The sequence below is a fragment of the Nothobranchius furzeri genome, chromosome 15 (assembly GCF_043380555.1).
Source record: "Nothobranchius furzeri strain GRZ-AD chromosome 15, NfurGRZ-RIMD1, whole genome shotgun sequence".
In the NCBI taxonomy this organism is placed as follows: domain Eukaryota; kingdom Metazoa; phylum Chordata; class Actinopteri; order Cyprinodontiformes; family Nothobranchiidae; genus Nothobranchius; species Nothobranchius furzeri.
The window spans coordinates 64,551,459-64,576,320 of record NC_091755.1 but is presented as its reverse complement, the minus strand read 5'-3'; positions in this window follow the sequence as shown (position 1 = coordinate 64,576,320).

Here is a 24,862-nt window from a genome sequence, read left to right as displayed (position 1 = left end):
TCAATAGATTCTACCTTCCTGTAATGTTTCAGCTTGATTGGACCTTGTTTTCACACAAATGAACCCAGAATGATGTGAAATTGTGCTTCGTGCAACATAATTCTGGGTGCCATTTACAAACCATAAGTGCTAATGACTCCATTCCTTTTTGTGGTTGTAGGGGCTGTTGATTGGAGTACATTAAAACAAACCTGATCTCTCTAGGACATTCAGAAGCCAAGTTATAAGCCCACAAAGGTGTAACTGGACTACTTCTTTAAAGTGACACCAGGCCCGGTGACCTTTGAGACATGGTTTGACCCCCTATAGGAATGTGCGATCATCATGAAATGTTCAGATCACTTACAACTCAATAGATTCTACCTTCTTGTAACGTTTCAGCCTGATTGGACCTTGTTTTCACACAAATGAACCCAGAATGATGTGAAATTGTGCTTCGTGCAACATAATTCTGGGTGCCATTTAAAAACCATAAGTGCTAATGACTCCATTCCTCTTTTGGGGTAATGGGGGCTGTTAATTGGAGTACTCTAAAACAAACCTGACCTCTCTAGGATATTCAGAAGCCAAGTTATAAGCCCACAAATGTGTAACTGGACTACTTCTTTAAAGTGACACCAGGCCTGGTGACCTTTGGGACATGGTTTGACCCCTTATAGGAATGTGCGATCATCATGAAACGTTCAGATCACTTACAACTCAATAGATTCTACCTTCTTGTAACGTTTCAGCCTGATTGGACCTTGTTTTCACACAAATGGACCCAGAATGATGTGAAATTGTGCTTCGTGCAACATAATTCTGGGTGCCATTTACAAACCATAAGTGCTAATGACTCCATTCCTTTTTTTGGTTGTAGGGGCTATTAATTGGAGTACAATAAAACAACCCTGATCTCTCTGGGACATTCAGAAGCCAAGTTATAAGCCCACAAATGTGTAACTGGACTACTTTAAATTGACACCAGATCCGGTGACCTTTGGGACATGGTTTGACCCCCTTAGAAAAGTGCTATCATCATGAAACGTTCAGACCATTTACAACTCAATAGATTCTACCTTCCTGTAACATTTCAGCCTGATTGGACCTTGTTTTCACACAAATGGACCCAGAATGATGTGAAATTGTGCTTCGTGCAACATAATTCTGGGTGCAATTTAAAAACCATAAGTGCTAATGACTCCATTCCTTTGTGAGGTTGTAGGGGCTTATGATTGGAGTACACTAAAAAAACCTGATCTCTCTAGGACATTCAGAAGCCAAGTTATAAGTCCACAAATGGGTAACTGGACTACTTCTTTAAATTGACACCGGATCCGGTGACCTTTGGGACATGGTTTGACCCCCTTAGGAAAGTGCTATCATCATGAAACGTTCAGATCACTTACAACTCAATAGATTCTACCTTCCTGTAACGTTTCAGCCTGACTGGACCTTGTTTTCACACAAATGAACCCAGAATGATGTGAAATTGTGCTTCGTGCAACATAATTCTGGGTGCCATTTACAAACCATAAGTGCTAATGACTCCATTCCTTTTTGTTGTTGTAGGGGCTGTTGATTGGAGTACACTAAAACAAACCTGATCTCTCTAGGACATTCAGAAGCCAAGTTATAAGCCCACAAATGTGTAATTAGACTACTTATTTAAAGTGACACCAGGCCCTGTGACCTTTTGGACATGGTTTTACCCCCTATAGGAATGTGCGATCATCATGAAACTTTCAGATCACTTACAACTCAATAGATTCTACCTTCTTGTAACGTTTCAGCCTGATTGGACCTTGTTTTCACACAAATGGACCCAGAACGATGTGAAATTGTGCTTCGTGCAACATAATTCTGGGTGCCATTTACAAACCATAAGTGCTAATGACTCCATTCCTTTTTGTGGTTGTAGGGGCTGTGTATTGGAGTACACTAAATCAAACCTGACCTCTCTAGGACATTCAGAAGCCAAGTTATGAGCCCACAAATGTGTAACTGGACTACTTCTTTAAAGTGACACAGGGCCTGGTGACCTTTGGGACATGGTTTGACCCCTATAGGAATGTGCAATCATCATGAAACGTTCAGATCACTTACAACTCAATAGATTCTACCTTCTTGTAACGTTTCAGCCTGATTGGACCTTGTTTTCACACAAATGGACCCAGAATGATGTGAAATTGTGCTTCGTGCAACATATTTCTGGGTGCCATTTACAAACCATAAGTGCTAAAGACTCCATTCCTTTTTGTGGTTGTAGGGGCTGTTGATTGGAGTACACTAAAACAAACCTGATCCCTCTAGGACATTCAGAAGCCAAGTTATAAGACCACAAATGTATAACTCGACTACTTCTTTAAATTGACACCAGATCCGGTGACATTTGGGACATGGTTTGACCCCCTTAGGATAGTGCTATCATCATGAAACGTTCAGATCACTTACAACTCAATAGATTCTACCTTCCTGTAATGTTTCAGCTTGATTGGACCTTGTTTTCACACAAATGAACCCAGAATGATGTGAAATTGTGCTTCGTGCAACATAATTCTGGGTGCCATTTACAAACCATAAGTGCTAATGACTCCATTCCTTTTTGTGGTTGTAGGGGCTGTTGATTGGAGTACATTAAAACAAACCTGATCTCTCTAGGACATTCAGAAGCCAAGTTATAAGCCAACAAAGGTGTAACTGGACTACTTCTTTAAAGTGACACCAGGCCCGGTGACCTTTGAGACATGGTTTGACCCCCTATAGGAATGTGCGATCATCATGAAATGTTCAGATCACTTACAACTCAATAGATTCTACCTTCTTGTAACGTTTCAAGCTGATTGGACCTTGTTTTCACACAAATGAACCCAGAATGATGTGAAATTGTGCTTCGTGCAACATAATTCTGGGTGCCATTTAAAAACCATAAGTGCTAATGACTCCATTCCTCTTTTGGGGTAATGGGGGCTGTTAATTGGAGTACTCTAAAACAAACCTGACCTCTCTAGGATATTCAGAAGCCAAGTTATAAGCCCACAAATGTGTAACTGGACTACTTCTTTAAAGTGACACCAGGCCTGGTGACCTTTGGGACATGGTTTGACCCCCTATAGGAATGTGCGATCATCATGAAACGTTCAGATCACTTACAACTCAATAGATTCTACCTTCTTGTAACGTTTCAGCCTGATTGGACCTTGTTTTCACACAAATGGACCCAGAATGATGTGAAATTGTGCTTCGTGCAACATAATTCTGGGTGCCATTTACAAACCATAAGTGCTAATGACTCCATTCCTTTTTGTGGTTGTAGGGGCTGTTGATTGGAGTACACTAAAACAAACCTGATCTCTTTAGGACATTCAGAAGCCAAGTTATAGGTCCACAAATGTGTAACTGGACTACTTCTTTAAAGTGACACCAGGCCTGGTGACCTTTGGGACATGGTTTTACCCCCAATAGGAATGTGCGATCATCATGAAACGTTCTGATCTCTTACAACTCAATAGATTCTACCTTCTTGTAACGTTTCAGCCTGATTGGACCTTGTTTTCACACAAATGGACCCAGAATGATGTGAAATTGTGCTTCGTGCAACATAATTCTGGGTGCCATTTACAAACCATAAGTGCTAATGACTCCTTTCCTTTTTGTGGTTGTAGGGGCTGTTGATTGGCGTACATTAAAACAAACCTGATCTCTCTAGGACATTCAGAAGCCAAGTTATAAGCCCACAAATGTGTAACTGGACTACTTCTTTAAAGTGACACCAGAGCCGGTGACCTTTGGGACATGGTTTGACCCCCTACAGGAATGTGCGATCATCATGAAACGTTCAAATCACTTACAACTCAATAGATTCTACCTTCTTGTAAAGTCTCAGCCTGATTGGACCTTGTTTTCACACAAATGAACCCAGAATGATGTGAAATTGTGCTTCGTGCAACATAATTCTGGGTGCCATTTAAAAACCATAAGTGCTAATGATTCCACTCCTTTTTGTGGTTGTAGGGGCTGTTGATTGGAGTACACTAAAACAAACTTGATCTCTCTAGGACATCAGAAGCCAGGTTATAAGCCCACAAATGTGTAACTGGACTACTTTAAATTGACACCAGATCCGGTGACCTTTGGGACATGGTTTGACCCCCTTAGGAAAGTGCTATCATCAAGAAACGTTCAGATCACTTACAACTCAATAGATTCTACCTTCCTGTAATGTTTCAGCCTGATTGGACCTTGTTTTCACACAAATGAACCCAGAATGATGTGAAATTGTGCTTCGTGCAAAATAATTCTGGGTGCCATTTAAAAACCATAAGTGCTAATGACTCCATTCCTTTTTGGGGTAATGGGGGCTGTTAATTGGAGTACTCTAAAACAAACCTGACCTCTCTAGGATATTCAGAAGCCAAGTTATAAGCCCACAAATGTGTAACTGGACTACTTCTTTAAAGTGACACCAGGCCCGGTGACCTTTGGGACATGGTTTGACCCCCTATAGGAATGTGCGATCATCATGAAACGTTCAGATCACTTACAACTCAATAGATTCTACCTTCTTGTAACGTTTCAGCCTGATTGGACCTTGTTTTCACACAAATGGACCCGAATGATGTGAAATTGTGCTTCGTGCAACATAATTCTGGGCGCCATTTACAAACCATAAGTGCTAATGACTCCTTTCCTTTTTGTGGTTGTAGGGGCTGTTGATTGGAGTACATTAAAACAAACCTGATCTCTCTAGGACATTCAGAAGCCAAGTTATAAGCCCACAAAGGTGTAACTGGACTACTTTTTTAAAGTGACACCAGGCCCGGTGACTTTTGGGACATGGTTTGACCCCCTATAGGAATGTGCGATCATCATGAAACGTTCAGATCACGTACAACTCAATAGATTCTACCTTCTTGTAACGTTTCAGCCTGATTGGACCTTGTTTTCACACAAATGAACCCAGAATGATGTGAAATTGTGCTTCGTGCAACATAATTCTGGGTGCCATTTAAAAACCATGAGTGCTAATGACTCCATTCCTTTTTGGGGTAATGGGGGCTGTTAATTGGAGTACTCTAAAACGAACCTGACCTCTCTAGGATATTCAGAAGCCAAGTTATAAGCCCACAAATGTGTAACTGGACTACTTCTTTAAAGTGACACCAGGCCCGGTGACCTTTGGGACATGGTTTGACCGCCTATAGGAATGTGCGATCATCATGAAACGTTCAGATCTCTTACAACTCAATAGATTCTACCTTCCTGTAACGTTTCAGCCTGATTGGACCTTGTTTTCACACAAATGGACCCAGAATGATGTGAAATTGTGCTTCGTGCAACATAATTCTGGGTACCATTTACAAAACATAAGTGCTAATGACTCCATTCCTTTTTGTGGTTGTAGGGGCTGTTGATTGGAGTACACTAAAACAAACCTGATCTCTTTAGGACATTCAGAAGCCAAGTTATAGGTCCACAAATGTGTAACTGGACTACTTCTTTAAAGTGACACCAGGCCTGGTGACCTTTGGGACATGGTTTTACCCCCTATAGGAATGTGCGATCATCATGAAACGTTCTGATCACTTACAACTCAATAGATTCTACCTTCTTGTAACGTTTCAGCCTGATTGGACCTTGTTTTCACACAAATGGACCCAGAATGATGTGAAATTGTGCTTCGTGCAACATAATTCTGGGTGCCATTTACAATCCATAAGTGCTAATGACTCCTTTCCTTTTTGTGGTTATAGGGGCTGTTGATTGGCGTACATTAAAAAAAACCTGATCTCTCTAGGACATTCAGAAGCCAAGTTATAATCCCCCTCAAAGGTGTAACTGGACTACTTCTTTAAAGTGACACCAGGCCCGGTGACCTTTGGGACATGGTTTGACCCCCTTAGGAAAGTGCTATCATCAAGAAATGTTCAGATAACTTACAACTCAATAGATTCTACCTTCCTGTAACGTTTCAGCCTGATTGGACCTTGTTTTCACACAAATGAACCCAGAATGATGTGAAATTGTGCTTCGTGCAACATAATTCTGGGTGCCATTTAAAAACCATAAGTGCTAATGACTCCATTCCTTTTTGGGGTAATGGGGGCTGTTAATTGGAGTACTCTAAAACAAACCTGACCTCTCTAGGATATTCAGAAGCCAAGTTTTAAGCCCACAAATGTGTAACTGGACTACTTCTTTAAAGTGACACCAGGCCCGGTGACCTTTGGGACATGGTTTGACCCCCTATAGGAATGTGCGATCATCATGAAACGTTCAGATCACTTACAACTCAATAGATTCTACCTTCTTGTAACGTTTCAGCCTGATTGGACCTTGTTTTCACACAAATGGACCCAGAATGATGTGAAATTGTGCTTCGTGCAACATAATTCTGGGTGCCATTTACAAACCATAAGTGCTAATGACTCCATTCCTTTTTGGGGTAATGGGGGCTGTTAATTGGAGTACTCTAAAACAAACCTGACCTCTCTAGGATATTCAGAAGCCAAGTTATAAGCCCACAAATGCGTAACTGGACTACTTCTTTAAAGTGACACCAGGCCTGGTGACCTTTGGGACATGGTTTCACCCCCTATAGGAATGTGCGATCATCATGAAACGTTCAGATCACTTACAACTCAATAGATTCTACCTTCTTGTAACGTTTCAGCCTGATTGGACCTTGTTTTCACACAAATGGACCCAGAATGATGTGAAATTGTGCTTTGTACAACATAATTCTGGGTGCCATTTACAAACCATAAGTGCTAATGACACCGGTCCTTTTTGTGGTTGTAGGTGCTGTTGATTGGAGTACATTAAAACAAACCTGATCTCTCTAGGACATTCAGAAGCCAAGTTATAAGCCCACAAAGGTGTAACTGGACTACTTCTTTAAAGTGACATCAGGCCCGGTGACCTTTGGGGCATGGTTTGACCCCCTATAGGAATGTGCGATCATCATGAAACGTTCAGATAACTTACAACTCAATAGATTCTACCTTCTTGTAACGTTTCAGCCTGATTGGACCTTGTTTTCACTCAAATGAACCCAGAATGATGTGAAATTGTGCTTTGTGCAACATAATTCTGGGTGCCATTTAAAAACCATAAGTGCTAATGACTCCATTCCTTTTTGTGGTTGTAGGGGCTGTTGATTGGAGTACACTAAAACAAACCTGATCTCTCTAGGACATTCAGAAGCCAAGTTATAAGCCCACAAATGTGTAACTGGACTACTTATTTAAAGTGACACCAGATCCGGTGACCTTTGGGACATGGTTTGACCCCCTTAGGAAAGTGCTATCATCATGAAACGTTCAGATCACTTACAACTCAATCGATTCTACCTTCCTGTAACGTTTCTGCCTGATTGGACCTTGTTTTCACACAAATGAACCCAGAATGATGTGAAATTGTGCTTTGTGCAACACAATTCTGGGTGCCATTTAAAAACCATAAGTGCTAATGACTCCATTCCTTTTTGGGGTAATTGGGGCTGTTAATTGGAGTACTCTAAAACAAACATGACCTCTCTAGGATATTCAGAAGCCAAGTTATAAACCCACAAATGTGTAACTGGACTACTTCTTTAAAGTGACACCAGGCCCGGTGACCTTTGGGACATGGTTTGACCCCCTATAGGAATGTGCGATCATCATGAAACGTTCAGATCACTTACAACTCAATAGATTCTACCTTCCTGTAACGTTTCAGCCTGATTGGACCTTGTTTTCACACAAATGGACCCAGAATGATGTGAAATTGTGCTTTGTACAACATAATTCTGGGTGCCATTTACAAACCATAAGTGCTAATGACACCGGTCCTTTTTTTGGTTGTAGGGGCTGTTGATTGGAGTACATTAAAACAAACCTGATCTCTCTAGGACATTCAGAAGCCAAGTTATAAGCCCACAAAGGTGTAACTGGACTACTTCTTTAAAGTGACATCAGGCCCGGTGACCTTTGGGGCATGGTTTGACCCCCTATAGGAATGTGCGATCATCATGAAACGTTCAGATCACTTACAACTCAATAGATTCTACCTTCTTGTAACGTTTCAGCCTGATTGGACCTTGTTTTCACTCAAATGAACCCAGAATGATGTGAAATTGTGCTTTGTGCAACATAATTCTGGGTGCCATTTAAAAACCATAAGTGCTAATGACTCCATTCCTTTTTGTGGTTGTAGGGGCTGTTGATTGGAGTACACTAAAACAAACCTGATCTCTCTAGGACATTCAGAAGCCAAGTTATAAGCCCACAAATGTGTAACTGGACTACTTATTTAAAGTGACACCAGATCCGGTGACATTTGGGACATGGTTTGACCCCCTTAGGAAAGTGCTATCATCATGAAACGTTCAGATCACTTACAACTCAATCGATTCATCCTTCCTGTAACGTTTCTGCCTGATTGGACCTTGTTTTCACACAAATGAACCCAGAATGATGTGAAATTGTGCTTTGTGCAACACAATTCTGGGTGCCATTTAAAAACCATAAGTGCTAATGACTCCATTCCTTTTTGGGGTAACTGGGGCTGTTAATTGGAGTACTCTAAAACAAACATGACCTCTCTAGGATATTCAGAAGCCAAGTTATAAACCCACAAATGTGTAACTGGACTACTTCTTTAAAGTGACACCAGGCCCGGTGACCTTTGGGACATGGTTTGACCCCCTATAGGAATGTGCGATCATCATGAAACGTTCAGATCACTTACAACTCAATAGATTCTACCTTCCTGTAACGTTTCAGCCTGATTGGACCTTGTTTTCACACAAATGAACCCAGAATGATGTGAAATTGTGCTTCGTGCAACATAATTCTGGGTGCCATTTACAAACCATAAGTGCTAATGACTCCATTCCTTTTTGTGGTTGTAGGGGCTGTTGATTGGAGTACACTAAAACAAACCTGATCTCTCTAGGACATTCAGAAGCCAAGTTATAAGCCCACAAATGTGTAACTGGACTACTTCTTTAAATTGACACCAGATCCGGTGACCTTTGGGACATGGTTTGACCCCCTTAGGAAAGTGCTATCATCACGAAACGTTCAGATCACTTACAACTCAATCGATTCTACCTTCCTGTAACGTTTCTGCCTGATTGGACCTTGTTTTCACACAAATGAACCCAGAATGATGTGAGATTGTGCTTTGTGCAACATAATTCTGGGTGCCATTTAAAAACCATAAGTGCTAATGACTCCATTCCTTTTTGGGGTAATTGGGGCTGTTAATTGGAGTACTCTAAAACAAACATGACCTCTCTAGGATATTCAGAAGCCAAGTTATAAGCCCACAAATGTGTAACTGGACTACTTCTTTAAAGTGACACCAGGCCCGGTGACCTTTGGGACATGGTTTGACCCCCTATAGGAATGTGCGATCATCATGAAACGTTCAGATCACTTACAACTCAATAGATTCTACCTTCTTGTAACGTTTCAGCCTGATTGGACCTTGTTTTCACACAAATGGACCCAGAATGATGTGAAATTGTGCTTCGTGCAACATAATTCTGCGTGCCATTTACAAACCATAAGTGCTAATGACTCCATTCCTTTTTGTGGTTGTAGGGGCTGTTGATTGGAGTACACTAAAACAAACCTGATCTCTCTAGGACATTCAGAAGCCAAGTTATAAGCCCACAAATGTGTAACTGGACTACTTCTTTAAAGTGACACCAGGCCTGGTGACCTTTGGGACATGGTTTTACCCCCTATAGGAATGTGCGATCATCATGAAACGTTCAGATCACTTACAACTCAATAGATTCTAACTTCTAGTAACGTTTCAGCCTGATTGGACCTTGTTTTCACACAAATGGACCCAGAATGATGTGCAATTGTGCTTCGTGCAACATAATTCTGGGCGCCATTTACAAACCATAAGTGCTAATGACTCCTTTCCTTTTTGTGGTTGTAGGGGCTGTTGATTGGAGTACATTAAAACAAACCTGATCTCTCTAGGACATTCAGAAGCCAAGTTATAAGCCCACAAAGGTGTAACTGGACTACTTTTTTAAAGTGACACCAGGCCCGGTGACTTTTGGGACATGGTTTGACCCCCTATAGGAATGTGCGATCATCATGAAACGTTCAGATAACGTACAACTCAATAGATTCTACCTTCTTGTAACGTTTCAGCCTGATTGGACCTTGTTTTCACACAAATGAACCCAGAATGATGTGAAATTGTGCTTCGTGCAACATAATTCTGGGTACCATTTAAAAACCATGAGTGCTAATGACTCCATTCCTTTTTGGGGTAATGGGGGCTGTTAATTGGAGTACTCTAAAACGAACCTGACCTCTCTAGGATATTCAGAAGCCAAGTTATAAGCCCACAAATGTGTAACTGGACTACTTCTTTAAAGTGACACCAGGCCCGGTGACCTTTGGGACATGGTTTGACCGCCTATAGGAATGTGCGATCATCATGAAACGTTCAGATCTCTTACAACTCAATAGATTCTACCTTCCTGTAACGTTTCAGCCTGATTGGACCTTGTTTTCACACAAATGGACCCAGAATGATGTGAAATTGTGCTTCGTGCAACATAATTCTGGGTACCATTTACAAAACATAAGTGCTAATGACTCCATTCCTTTTTGTGGTTGTAGGGGCTGTTGATTGGAGTACACTAAAACAAACCTGATCTCTTTAGGACATTCAGAAGCCAAGTTATAGGTCCACAAATGTGTAACTGGACTACTTCTTTAAAGTGACACCAGGCCTGGTGACCTTTGGGACATGGTTTTACCCCCTATAGGAATGTGCGATCATCATGAAACGTTCTGATCACTTACAACTCAATAGATTCTACCTTCTTGTAACGTTTCAGCCTGATTGGACCTTGTTTTCACACAAATGGACCCAGAATGATGTGAAATTGTGCTTCGTGCAACATAATTCTGGGTGCCATTTACAAACCATAAGTGCTAATGACTCCTTTCCTTTTTGTGGTTGTAGGGGCTGTTGATTGGCGTACATTAAAAAAAACCTGATCTCTCTAGGACATTCAGAAGCCAAGTTATAATCCCCCACAAAGGTGTAACTGGACTACTTCTTTAAAGTGACACCAGGCCCGGTGACCTTTGGGACATGGTTTGACCCCCTTAGGAAAGTGCTATCATCAAGAAATGTTCAGATCACTTACAACTCAATAGATTCTACCTTCCTGTAACGTTTCAGCCTGATTGGACCTTGTTTTCACACAAATGAACCCAGAATGATGTGAAATTGTGCTTCGTGCAACATAATTCTGGGTGCCATTTAAAAACCATAAGTGCTAATGACTCCATTCCTTTTTGGGGTAATGGGGGCTGTTAATTGGAGTACTCTAAAACAAACCTGACCTCTCTAGGATATTCAGAAGCCAAGTTATAAGCCCACAAATGTGTAACTGGACTACTTCTTTAAAGTGACACCAGGCCCGGTGACCTTTGGGACATGGTTTGACCCCCAATAGGAATGTGCGATCATCATGAAACGTTCAGATCACTTACAACTCAATAGATTCTACCTTCTTGTAACGTTTCAGCCTGATTGGACCTTGTTTTCACACAAATGGACCCAGAATGATGTGAAATTGTGCTTCGTGCAACATAATTCTGGGTGCCATTTACAAACCATAAGTGCTAATGACTCCATTCCTTTTTGGGGTAATGGGGGCTGTTAATTGGAGTACTCTAAAACAAACCTGACCTCTCTAGGATATTCAGAAGCCAAGTTATAAGCCCACAAATGCGTAACTGGACTACTTCTTTAAAGTGACACCAGGCCTGGTGACCTTTGGGACATGGTTTCACCCCCTATAGGAATGTGCGATCATCATGAAATGTTCATATCACTTACAACTCAATAGATTCTACCTTCTTGTAACGTTTCAGCCTGATTGGACCTTGTTTTCACACAAATGGACCCAGAATGATGTGAAATTGTGCTTTGTACAACATAATTCTGGGTGCCATTTACAAACCATAAGTGCTAATGACACCGGTCCTTTTTGTGGTTGTAGGTGCTGTTGATTGGAGTACATTAAAACAAACCTGATCTCTCTAGGACATTCAGAAGCCAAGTTATAAGCCCACAAAGGTGTGACTGGACTACTTCTTTAAAGTGACATCAGGCCCGGTGACCTTTGGGGCATGGTTTGACCCCCTATAGGAATGTGCGATCATCATGAAACGTTCAGATAACTTACAACTCAATAGATTCTACCTTCTTGTAACGTTTCAGCCTGATTGGACCTTGTTTTCACTCAAATGAACCCAGAATGATGTGAAATTGTGCTTTGTGCAACATAATTCTGGGTACCATTTAAAAACCATAAGTGCTAATGACTCCATTCCTTTTTGTGGTTGTAGGGGCTGTTGATTGGAGTACACTAAAACAAACCTGATCTCTCTAGGACATTCAGAAGCCAAGTTATAAGCCCACAAATGTGTAACTGGACTACTTATTTAAAGTGACACCAGATCCGGTGACCTTTGGGACATGGTTTGACCCCCTTAGGAAAGTGCTATCATCATGAAACGTTCAGATCACTTACAACTCAATCGATTCTACCTTCCTGTAACGTTTCTGCCTGATTGGACCTTGTTTTCACACAAATGAACCCAGAATGATGTGAAATTGTGCTTTGTGCAACACAATTCTGGGTGCCATTTAAAAACAATAAGTGCTAATGACTCCATTCCTTTTTGGGGTAATTGGGGCTGTTAATTGGAGTACTCTAAAACAAACATGACCTCTCTAGGATATTCAGAAGCCAAGTTATAAACCCACAAATGTGTAACTGGACTACTTCTTTAAAGTGACACCAGGCCCGGTGACCTTTGGGACATGGTTTGACCCCCTATAGGAATGTGCGATCATCATGAAACGTTCAGATCACTTACAACTCAATAGATTCTACCTTCCTGTAACGTTTCAGCCTGATTGGACCTTGTTTTCACACAAATGGACCCAGAATGATGTGAAATTGTGCTTTGTACAACATAATTCTGGGTGCCATTTACAAACCATAAGTGCTAATGACACCGGTCCTTTTTGTGGTTGTAGGGGCTGTTGATTGGAGTACATTAAAACAAACCTGATCTCTCTAGGACATTCAGAAGCCAAGTTATAAGCCCACAAAGGTGTAACTGGACTACTTCTTTAAAGTGACATCAGGCCCGGTGACCTTTGGGGCATGGTTTGACCCCCTATAGGAATGTGCGATCATCATGAAACGTTCAGATAACTTACAACTCAATAGATTGTACCTTCTTGTAACGTTTCAGCCTGATTGGACCTTGTTTTCACTCAAATGAACCCAGAATGATGTGAAATTGTGCTTTGTGCAACATAATTCTGGGTGCCATTTAAAAACCATAAGTGCTAATGACTCCATTCCTTTTTGTGGTTGTAGGGGCTGTTGATTGGAGTACACTAAAACAAACCTGATCTCTCTAGGACATTCAGAAGCCAAGTTATAAGCCCACAAATGTGTAACTGGACTACTTATTTAAAGTGACACCAGATCCGGTGACCTTTGGGACATGGTTTGACCCCCTTAGGAAAGTGCTATCATCATGAAACGTTCAGATCACTTACAACTCAATCGATTCTACCTTCCTGTAACGTTTCTGCCTGATTGGACCTTGTTTTCACACAAATGAACCCAGAATGATGTGAAATTGTGCTTTGTGCAACACAATTCTGGGTGCCATTTAAAAACCATAAGTGCTAATGACTCCATTCCTTTTTGGGGTAATTGGGGCTGTTAATTGGAGTACTCTAAAACAAACATGACCTCTCTAGGATATTCAGAAGCCAAGTTATAAACCCACAAATGTGTAACTGGACTACTTCTTTAAAGTGACACCAGGCCCGGTGACCTTTGGGACATGGTTTGACCCCCTATAGGAATGTGCGATCATCATGAAACGTTCAGATCACTTACAACTCAATAGATTCTACCTTCCTGTAACGTTTCAGCCTGATTGGACCTTGTTTTCACACAAATGAACCCAGAATGATGTGAAATTGTGCTTCGTGCAACATAATTCTGGGTGCCATTTACAAACCATAAGTGCTAATGACTCCATTCCTTTTTGGGGTAATGGGGGCTGTTAATTGGAGTACTCTAAAACAAACCTGACCTCTCTAGGATATTCAGAAGCCAAGTTATAAGCCCACAAATGTGTAACTGGACTACTTCTTTAAATTGACACAAGATCCGGTGACCTTTGGGACATGGTTTGACCCCCTTAGGAAAGTGCTATCATCATGAAACGTTCAGATCACTTACAACTCAATCGATTCTACCTTCCTGTAACGTTTCTGCCTGATTGGACCTTGTTTTCACACAAATGAACCCAGAATGATGTGAAATTGTGCTTTGTGCAACATAATTCTGGGTGCCATTTAAAAACCATAAGTGCTAATGACTCGATTCCTTTTTGGGGTAATTGGGGCTGTTAATTGGAGTACTCTAAAACAAACATGACCTCTCTAGGACATTCAGAAGCCAAGTTATAAGCCCACAAATGTGTAACTGGACTACTTTTTTAAAGTGACACCAGGCCTGGTGACCTTTGGGACATGGTTTTACCCCCAATAGGAATGTGCGATCATCATGAAACGTTCAGATCACTTACAACTCAATAGATTCTAACTTCCTGTAACGTTTCAGCCTGATTGGACCTTGTTTTCACACAAATAGACCCAGAATGATGTGAAACTGTGCTTCGTGCAACAAAATTCTGGGTGCCATTTACAAACCTCAAGTGCTAATGACTCCTTTCCTTTTTGTGGTTGTAGGGGCTGTTGATTGGAGTACACTAAAACAAACCTGATCTCTCTAGGACATTCAGAAGCCAAGTTATAAGCCCACAAATGTGTAACTGGACTACTTTAAATTGACACCAGATCCGGTGACCTTTGGGACATGGTTTGACCCCCTTAGGAAAGTGCTATCATCATGAAACGTTCAGATCACTTACAACTCAATAGATTCTACCTTCCTGTAACGTTTCAGCCTGATTGGACCTTGTTTTCACACAAATGAACCCAGAATGATGTGAAATTGTGCTTCGTGCAACATAATTCTGGGTGCCATTTACAAACCATAAGTGCTAATGACTCCATTCCTTTTTGGGGTAATGGGGGCTGTTAATTGGAGTACTCTAAAACAAACCTGACCTCTCTAGGATATTCAGAAGCCAAGTTATAAGCCCACAAATGTGTAACTGGACTACTTCTTTAAATTGACACCAGATCCGGTGACCTTTGGGACATGGTTTGACCCCCTTAGGAAAGTGCTATCATCATGAAACGTTCAGATCACTTACAACTCAATAGATTCTACCTTCTTGTAATGTTTCAGCCTGATTGGACCTTGTTTTCACACAAATGGACCCAGAATGATGTGAAATTGTGCTTCGTGCAACATAATTCTGGGTGCCATTTACAAACCATAAGTGCTAATGACTCCTTTCCTTTTTGTGGTTGTAGGGGCTGTTGATTGGCGTACATTAAAACAAACCTGATCTCTCTAGGACATTCAGAAGCCAAGTTATAAGCCCACAAAGGTGTAACTGGACTACTTCTTTAAAGTGACACCAGGCCCGGTGACCTTTGGGACATGGTTTGACCCCCTACAGGAATGTGCGATCATCATGAAACGTTCAGATCACTTACAACTCAATAGATTCTACCTTCTTGTAAAGTTTCAGCCTGATTGGACCTTGTTTTCACACAAATGAACCCAGAATGATATGAAATTGTGCTTCGTGCAACATAATTCTGGGTGCCATTTAAAAACCATAAGTGCTAATGACTCCACTCCTTTTTGTGGTTGTAGGGGCTGTTGATTGGAGTACACTAAAACAAACTTGATCTCTCTAGGACATCAGAAGCCAGGTTATAAGCCCACAAATGTGTAACTGGACTACTTTAAATTGACACCAGATCCGGTGACCTTTGGGACATGGTTTGACCCCCTTAGGAAAGTGCGATCATCATGAAACGTTCAGATCACTTAGAACTCAATAGATTCTACCTTCTTGTAACGTTTCAGCCTGATTGGACCTTGTTTTCACACAAATGGACCCAGAATGATGTGAAATTGTGCTTCGTGCAACATAATTCTGGGCGCCATTTACAAACCATAAGTGCTAATGACTCCTTTCCTTTTTGTGGTTGTAGGGGCTGTTGATTGGAGTACATTAAAACAAACCTGATCTCTCTAGGACATTCAGAAGCCAAGTTATAAGCCCACAAAGGTGTAACTGGACTACTTCTTTAAAGTGACACCAGGCCCGGTGACTTTTGGGACATGGTTTGACCCCCTATAGGAATGAGCGATCATCATGAAACGTTCAGATCACGTACAACTCAATAGATTCTACCTTCTTGTAACGTTTCAGCCTGATTGGACCTTGTTTTCACACAAATGGACCCAGAATGATGTGAAATTGTGCTTCGTGCAACATAATTCTGGGTGCCATTTACAAACCATAAGTGCTAATGACTCCATTCCTTTTTGTGGTTGTAGGGGCTGTTGATTGGAGTACACTAAAACAAACCTGATCTCTCTAGGACATTCAGAAGCCAAGTTATAAGCCCACAAATGTGTAACTGGACTACTTCTTTAAATTGACACCAGATCTGGTGACCTTTGGGACATGGTTTGACCCCCTTAGGAAAGTGCTATCATCATGAAACGTTCAGATCACTTACAACTCAATAGATTTTACCTTCCTGTAACGTTTCTGCCTGATTGGACCTTGTTTTCACACAAATGAACCCAGAATGATGTGAAATTGTGCTTCGTGCAACATAATTCTGGGTGCCATTTAAAAACCATAAGTGCTAATGACTCCATTCCTTTTTGGGGTAATTGGGGCTGTTAATTGGAGTACTCTAAAACAAACATGACCTCTCTAGGACATTCAGAAGCCAAGTTATAAGCCCACAAATGTGTAACTGGACTACTTCTTTAAGGTGACACCAGGCCCAGTGACCTTGGGACATGGTTTGACCCCCTATATGAATGTGCGATCATCATGAAACGTTCAGATCACTTACAACTCAATAGATTCTACCTTCTTGTAACGTTTCAGCCTGATTGGACCTTGTTTTCACACAAATGGACCCAGAATGATGTGAAATTGTGCTTCGTGCAACATAATTATGGGTGCCATTTACAAACCATAAGTGCTAATGACTCCATTTCTTTTTGTGGTTGTAGGGGCTGTTGATTGGAGTACACTAAAACAAACCTGATCTCTCTAGGACATTCAGAAGCCAAGTTATAAGTCCACAAATGTGTAACTGGACTACTTCTTTAAAGTGACACCAGGCCTGGTGACCTTTGGGACATGGTTTTACCCCCTATAGGAATGTGCGATCATCATGAAACGTTCAGATAACTTACAACTCAATAGATTCTACTTTCCTGTAACGTTTCAGCCTGATTGGGCCTTGTTTTCACACAAATGGACCGAGAATGATGTGAAATTGTGCTTCGTGCAACATATTTCTGGGTGCCATTTAGAAACATAAGTGCTAATGACTCCATTCCTTTTTGTGGTTGTAGGGGCTGTTGATTGGAGTACACTAAAACAAACCTGATCTCTCTAGAACATTCAGAAGCCAAGTTATAAGCCTACAAATGTGTAACTGGACTACTTCTTTAAAGTGACACCAGGCCTGGTGACCTTTGGGACATGGTTTTACCCCCTATAGTAATGTGCGATCATCATGAAACGTTCAGATTACTTACAACTCAATAGATTCTACCTTCTTGTAACGTTTCAGCCTGATTGGACCTTGTTTTCACACAAATGGACCCAGAATGATGTGAAATTGTGCTTCGTGCAACATAATTCTGGGTGCCATTTACAAACCATAAGTGCTAATGACTCCTTTCCTTTTTGTGGTTGTAGGGGCTGTTGATTGGAGTACACTAAAACAAACTTGATCTATCTAGGACATTCAGAAGCCAAGTTATAAGCCCACAAATGTGTAACTGGACTACTTTAAATTGACACCAGATCCGGTGACCTTTGGGACATGGTTTGACCCCATTAGGAAAGTGCTATCATCAAGAAACGTTCAGATCACTTACAACTCAATAGATTCTACCTTCCTGTAACGTTTCAGCCTGATTGGACCTTGTGTTCACACAAATGAACCCAGAATGATGTGAAATTGTGCTTCGTACAACATAATTCTGGGTGCCATTTAAAAACCATAAGTGCTAATGACTCCATTCCTTTTTGGGGTAATGGGGGCTGTTAATTGGAGTACTCTAAAACAAACCTGACCTCTCTAGGATATTCAGAAGCCAAGTTATAAGCCCACAAATGTGTAACTGGACTACTTCTTTAAAGTGACACCAGGCCCGGTGACCTTTGGGACATGGTTTGACCCCCTATAGGAATGTGCGATCATCATGAAACGTTCAGATCACTTACAACTCAATAGATTCTACCTTCTTGTAACGTTTCAGCCTGATTGGACCTTGTTTTCACACAAATGGACCCAGAATGATGCAAAATTGTGCTTCGTGCAACATAATTCTGGGTGCCATTTACAAACCATAAGTGCTAATGACTCCATTCCTTTTTGTGGTTGTAGGGGCTATTGATTGGAGTACATTAAAACAAACCTGATCTCTCTCGGACATTCAGAAGCAGAGTTATAAGCCCACAAAAGTGTAACTGGACTACTTCTTTAAAGTGACACCAGGCCCGGTGACCTTTGGGACATGGTTTGACCCCCTATAGGAATGTGCGATCATCATGAAACGTTCAGATCACTTACAACTCAATAGATTCTACCTTCTTGTAACGTTTCAGCCTGATTGGACCTTGTTTTCACACAAATGGACCCAGAATGATGTGAAATTGTGCTTCGTGCAACACAATTCTGTGTGCCATTTACAAACCATAAGTGCTAATGACTCCATTCCTTTTTGTGGTTGTAGGGGCTGTTGATTGGAGTACACTAAAACAAACCTGATCTCTCTAGGACATTCAGAAGCCAAGTTATAAGCCCACAAATGTGTAACTGGACTACTTCTTTAAATTGACACCAGATCCGGTGACCTTTGGGACATGGTTTCACCCCCTTAGGAAAGTGCTATCATCATGAAACGTTCAGATCACTTACAACTCAATAGATTCTACCTTCCTGTAACGTTTCAGCCTGATTGGACCTTGTTTTCACACAAATGAACCCAGAATGATGTGAAATTGTGCTTCGTGCAACATAATTCTGGGTGCCATTTACAAACCATAAGTGCTAATGACTCCATTCCTTTTTGGGGTAATGGGGGCTGTTAATTGGAGTACTCTAAAACAAACCTGACCTCTCTAGGATATTCAGAAGCCAAGTTATAAGCCCACAAATGTGTAACTGGACTACTTCTTTAAATTGACACCAGATCCGGTGACCTTTGGGACATGGTTTGACCCCCTTAGGAAAGTGCTATCATCATGAAACGTTCAGATCACTTACAACTCAATAGATTCTACCTTCTTGTAATGTTTCAGCCTGATTGGACCTTGTTTTCACACAAATGGACCCAGAATGATGTGAAATTGTGCTTCGTGCAACATAATTCTGGGTGCCATTTACAAACCATAAGTGCTAATGACTCCTTTCCTTTTTGTGGTTGTAGGGGCTGTTGATTGGCGTACATTAAAACAAACCTGATCTCTCTAGGACATTCAGAAGCCAAGTTATAAGCCCACAAAGGTGTAACTGGACTACTTCTTTAAAGTGACACCAGGCCCGGTGACCTTTGGGACATGGTTTGACCCCCTACAGGAATGTGCGATCATCATGAAACGTTCAGATCACTTACAACTCAATAGATTCTACCTTCTTGTAAAGTTTCAGCCTGATTGGACCTTGTTTTCACACAAATGAACCCAGAATGATATGAAATTGTGCTTCGTGCAACATAATTCTGGGTGCCATTTAAAAACCATAAGTGCTAATGACTCCACTCCTTTTTGTGGTTGTAGGGGCTGTTGATTGGAGTACACTAAAACAAACTTGATCTCTCTAGGACATCAGAAGCCAGGTTATAAGCCCACAAATGTGTAACTGGACTACTTTAAATTGACACCAGATCCGGTGACCTTTGGGACATGGTTTGACCCCCTTAGGAAAGTGCGATCATCATGAAACGTTCAGATCACTTAGAACTCAATAGATTCTACCTTCTTGTAACGTTTCAGCCTGATTGGACCTTGTTTTCACACAAATGGACACAGAATGATGTGAAATTGTGCTTCGTGCAACATAATTCTGGGCGCCATTTACAAACCATAAGTGCTAATGACTCCTTTCCTTTTTGTGGTTGTAGGGGCTGTTGATTGGAGTACATTAAAACAAACCTGATCTCTCTAGGACATTCAGAAGCCAAGTTATAAGCCCACAAAGGTGTAACTGGACTACTTCTTTAAAGTGACACCAGGCCCGGTGACTTTTGGGACATGGTTTGACCCCCTATAGGAATGAGCGATCATCATGAAACGTTCAGATCACGTACAACTCAATAGATTCTACCTTCTTGTAACGTTTCAGCCTGATTGGACCTTGTTTTCACACAAATGGACCCAGAATGATGTGAAATTGTGCTTCGTGCAACATAATTCTGGGTGCCATTTACAAACCATAAGTGCTAATGACTCCATTCCTTTTTGTGGTTGTAGGGGCTGTTGATTGGAGTACACTAAAACAAACCTGATCTCTCTAGGACATTCAGAAGCCAAGTTATAAGCCCACAAATGTGTAACTGGACTACTTCTTTAAATTGACACCAGATCTGGTGACCTTTGGGACATGGTTTGACCCCCTTAGGAAAGTGCTATCATCATGAAACGTTCAGATCACTTACAACTCAATAGATTTTACCTTCCTGTAACGTTTCTGCCTGATTGGACCTTGTTTTCACACAAATGAACCCAGAATGATGTGAAATTGTGCTTCGTGCAACATAATTCTGGGTGCCATTTAAAAACCATAAGTGCTAATGACTCCATTCCTTTTTGGGGTAATTGGGGCTGTTAATTGGAGTACTCTAAAACAAACATGACCTCTCTAGGACATTCAGAAGCCAAGTTATAAGCCCACAAATGTGTAACTGGACTACTTCTTTAAGGTGACACCAGGCCCAGTGACCTTGGGACATGGTTTGACCCCCTATATGAATGTGCGATCATCATGAAACGTTCAGATCACTTACAACTCAATAGATTCTACCTTCTTGTAACGTTTCAGCCTGATTGGACCTTGTTTTCACACAAATGGACCCAGAATGATGTGAAATTGTGCTTCGTGCAACATAATTATGGGTGCCATTTACAAACCATAAGTGCTAATGACTCCATTTCTTTTTGTGGTTGTAGGGGCTGTTGATTGGAGTACACTAAAACAAACCTGATCTCTCTAGGACATTCAGAAGCCAAGTTATAAGTCCACAAATGTGTAACTGGACTACTTCTTTAAAGTGACACCAGGCCTGGTGACCTTTGGGACATGGTTTTACCCCCTATAGGAATGTGCGATCATCATGAAACGTTCAGATCACTTACAACTCAATACATTCTACTTTCCTGTAACGTTTCAGCCTGATTGGGCCTTGTTTTCACACAAATGGACCGAGAATGATGTGAAATTGTGCTTCGTGCAACATATTTCTGGGTGCCATTTAGAAACATAAGTGCTAATGACTCCATTCCTTTTTGTGGTTGTAGGGGCTGTTGATTGGAGTACACTAAAACAAACCTGATCTCTCTAGGACATTCAGAAGCCAAGTTATAAGCCTACAAATGTGTAACTGGACTACTTTAAATTGACACCAGATCCGGTGACCTTTGGGACATGGTTTGACCCCATTAGGAAAGTGCTATCATCAAGAAACGTTCAGATCACTTACAACTCAATAGATTCTACCTTCCTGTAACGTTTCAGCCTGATTGGACCTTGTGTTCACACAAATGAACCCAGAATGATGTGAAATTGTGCTTCGTACAACATAATTCTGGGTGCCATTTAAAAACCATAAGTGCTAATGACTCCATTCCTTTTTGGGGTAATGGGGGCTGTTAATTGGAGTACTCTAAAACAAACCTGACCTCTCTAGGATATTCAGAAGCCAAGTTATAAGCCCACAAATGTGTAACTGGACTACTTCTTTAAAGTGACACCAGGCCCGGTGACCTTTGGGACATGGTTTGACCCCCTATAGGAATGTGCGATCATCATGAAACGTTCAGATCACTTACAACTCAATAGATTCTACCTTCTTGTAACGTTTCAGCCTGATTGGACCTTGTTTTCACACAAATGGACCCAGAATGATGCAAAATTGTGCTTCGTGCAACATAATTCTGGGTGCCATTTACAAACCATAAGTGCTAATGACTCCATTCCTTTTTGTGGTTGTAGGGGCTATTGATTGGAGTACATTAAAACAAACCTGATCTCTCTCGGACATTCAGAAGCAGAGTTATAAGCCCACAAAAGTGTAACTGGACTACTTCTTTAAAGTGACACCAGGCCCGGTGACCTTTGGGACATGGTTTGACCCCCTATAGGAATGTGCGATCATCATGAAACGTTCAGATCACTTACAACTCAATAGATTCTACCTTCTTGTAACGTTTCAGCCTGATTGGACCTTGTTTTCACACAAATGGACCCAGAATGATGTGAAATTGTGCTTCGTGCAACACAATTCTGTGTGCCATTTACAAACCATAAGTGCTAATGACTCCATTCCTTTTTGTGGTTGTAGGGGCTGTTGATTGGAGTACACTAAAACAAACCTGATCTCTCTAGGACATTCAGAAGCCAAGTTATAAGCCCACAAATGTGTAACTGGACTACTTCTTTAAATTGACACCAGATCCGGTGACCTTTGGGACATGGTTTCACCCCCTTAGGAAAGTGCTATCATCATGAAACGTTCAGATCACTTACAACTCAATCGATTCTACCTTCCTGTAACGTTTCTGCCTGATTGGACCTTGTTTTCACACAAATGAACCCAGAATGATGTGAGATTGTGCTTTGTGCAACATAATTCTGGGTGCCATTTAAAAACCATAAGTGCTAATGACTCCATTCCTTTTTGGGGTAATTGGGGCTGTTAATTGGAGTACTCTAAAACAAACATGACCTCTCTAGGATATTCAGAAGCCAAGTTATAAGCCCACAAATGTGTAACTGGACTACTTCTTTAAAGTGACACCAGGCCCGGTGACCTTTGGGACATGGTTTGACCCCCTATAGGAATGTGCGATCATCATGAAACGTTCAGATCACTCACAACTCAATAGATTCTACCTTCTTGTAACGTTTCAGCCTGATTGGACCTTGTTTTCACACAAATGGACCCAGAATGATGTGAAATTGTGCTTCGTGCAACATAATTCTGGGTGCCATTTACAAACCATAAGTGCTAATGACTCCATTCCTTTTTGTGGTTGTAGGGGCTGTTGATTGGAGTACACTAAAACAAACCTGATCTCTCTAGGACATTCAGAAGCCAAGTTATAAGCCCACAAATGTGTAACTGGACTACTTCTTTAAAGTGACACCAGGCCTGGTGACCTTTGGGACATGGTTTTACCCCCTATAGGAATGTGCGATCATCATGAAACGTTCAGATCACTTACAACTCAATAGATTCTAACTTCTAGTAACGTTTCAGCCTGATTGGACCTTGTTTTCACACAAATGGACCCAGAATGATGTGAAATTGTGCTTCGTGCAACATAATTCTGGGTGCCATTCACAAACCATAAGTGCTAATGACTCCATTCCTTTTTGTGGTTGTAGGGGCTGTTGATTGGAGTACACTAAAACAAACCTGATCTCTCTAGGACATTCAGAAGCCAAGTTATAAGCCCACAAATGTGTAACTGGATTACTTCTTTAAAGTGACACCAGGCCTGGTGACCTTTGGGACATGGTTTTACCCCCTATAGGAATGTGCGATCATCATGAAACGTTCAGATCACTTACAACTCAATAGATTCTACCTTCTTGTAACGTTTCAGCCTGATTGGACCTTGTTTTCACACAAATGGACCCAGAATGATGTGAAATTGTGCTTCGTGCAACATATTTCTGGGTGCCATTTACAAACCATAAGTGCTAATGACTCCATTCCTTTTTGTGGTTGTAGGGGCTGTTGATTGGAGTACACTAAAACACACCTGATCTCTCTAGAACATTCAGAAGCCAAGTTATAAGCCTACAAATGTGTAACTGGACTACTTTTTTAAAGTGACACCAGGCCTGGTGACCTTTGGGACATGGTCTTACCCCCAATAGGAATGTGCGATCATCATGAAACGTTCAGATCACTTACAACTCAATAGATTCTAACTTCCTGTAACGTTTCAGCCTGATTGGACCTTGTTTTCACACAAATGGACCCAGAATGATGTGAAACTGTGCTTCGTGCAACAAAATTCTGGGTGCCATTTACAAACCTCAAGTTCTAATGACTCCTTTCCTTTTTGTGGTTGTAGGGGCTGTTGATTGGAGTACACTAAAACAAACCTGATCTCTCTAGGACATTCAGAAGCCAAGTTATAAGCCCACAAATGTGTAACTGGACTACTTTAAATTGACACCAGATCCGGTGACCTTTGGGACATGGTTTGACCCCCTTAGGAAAGTGCTATCATCATGAAACGTTCAGATCACTTACAACTCAATAGATTCTACCTTCCTGTAACGTTTCAGCCTGATTGGACCTTGTTTTCACACAAATGAACCCAGAATGATGTGAAATTGTGCTTCGTGCAACATAATTCTGGGTGCCATTTACAAACCATAAGTGCTAATG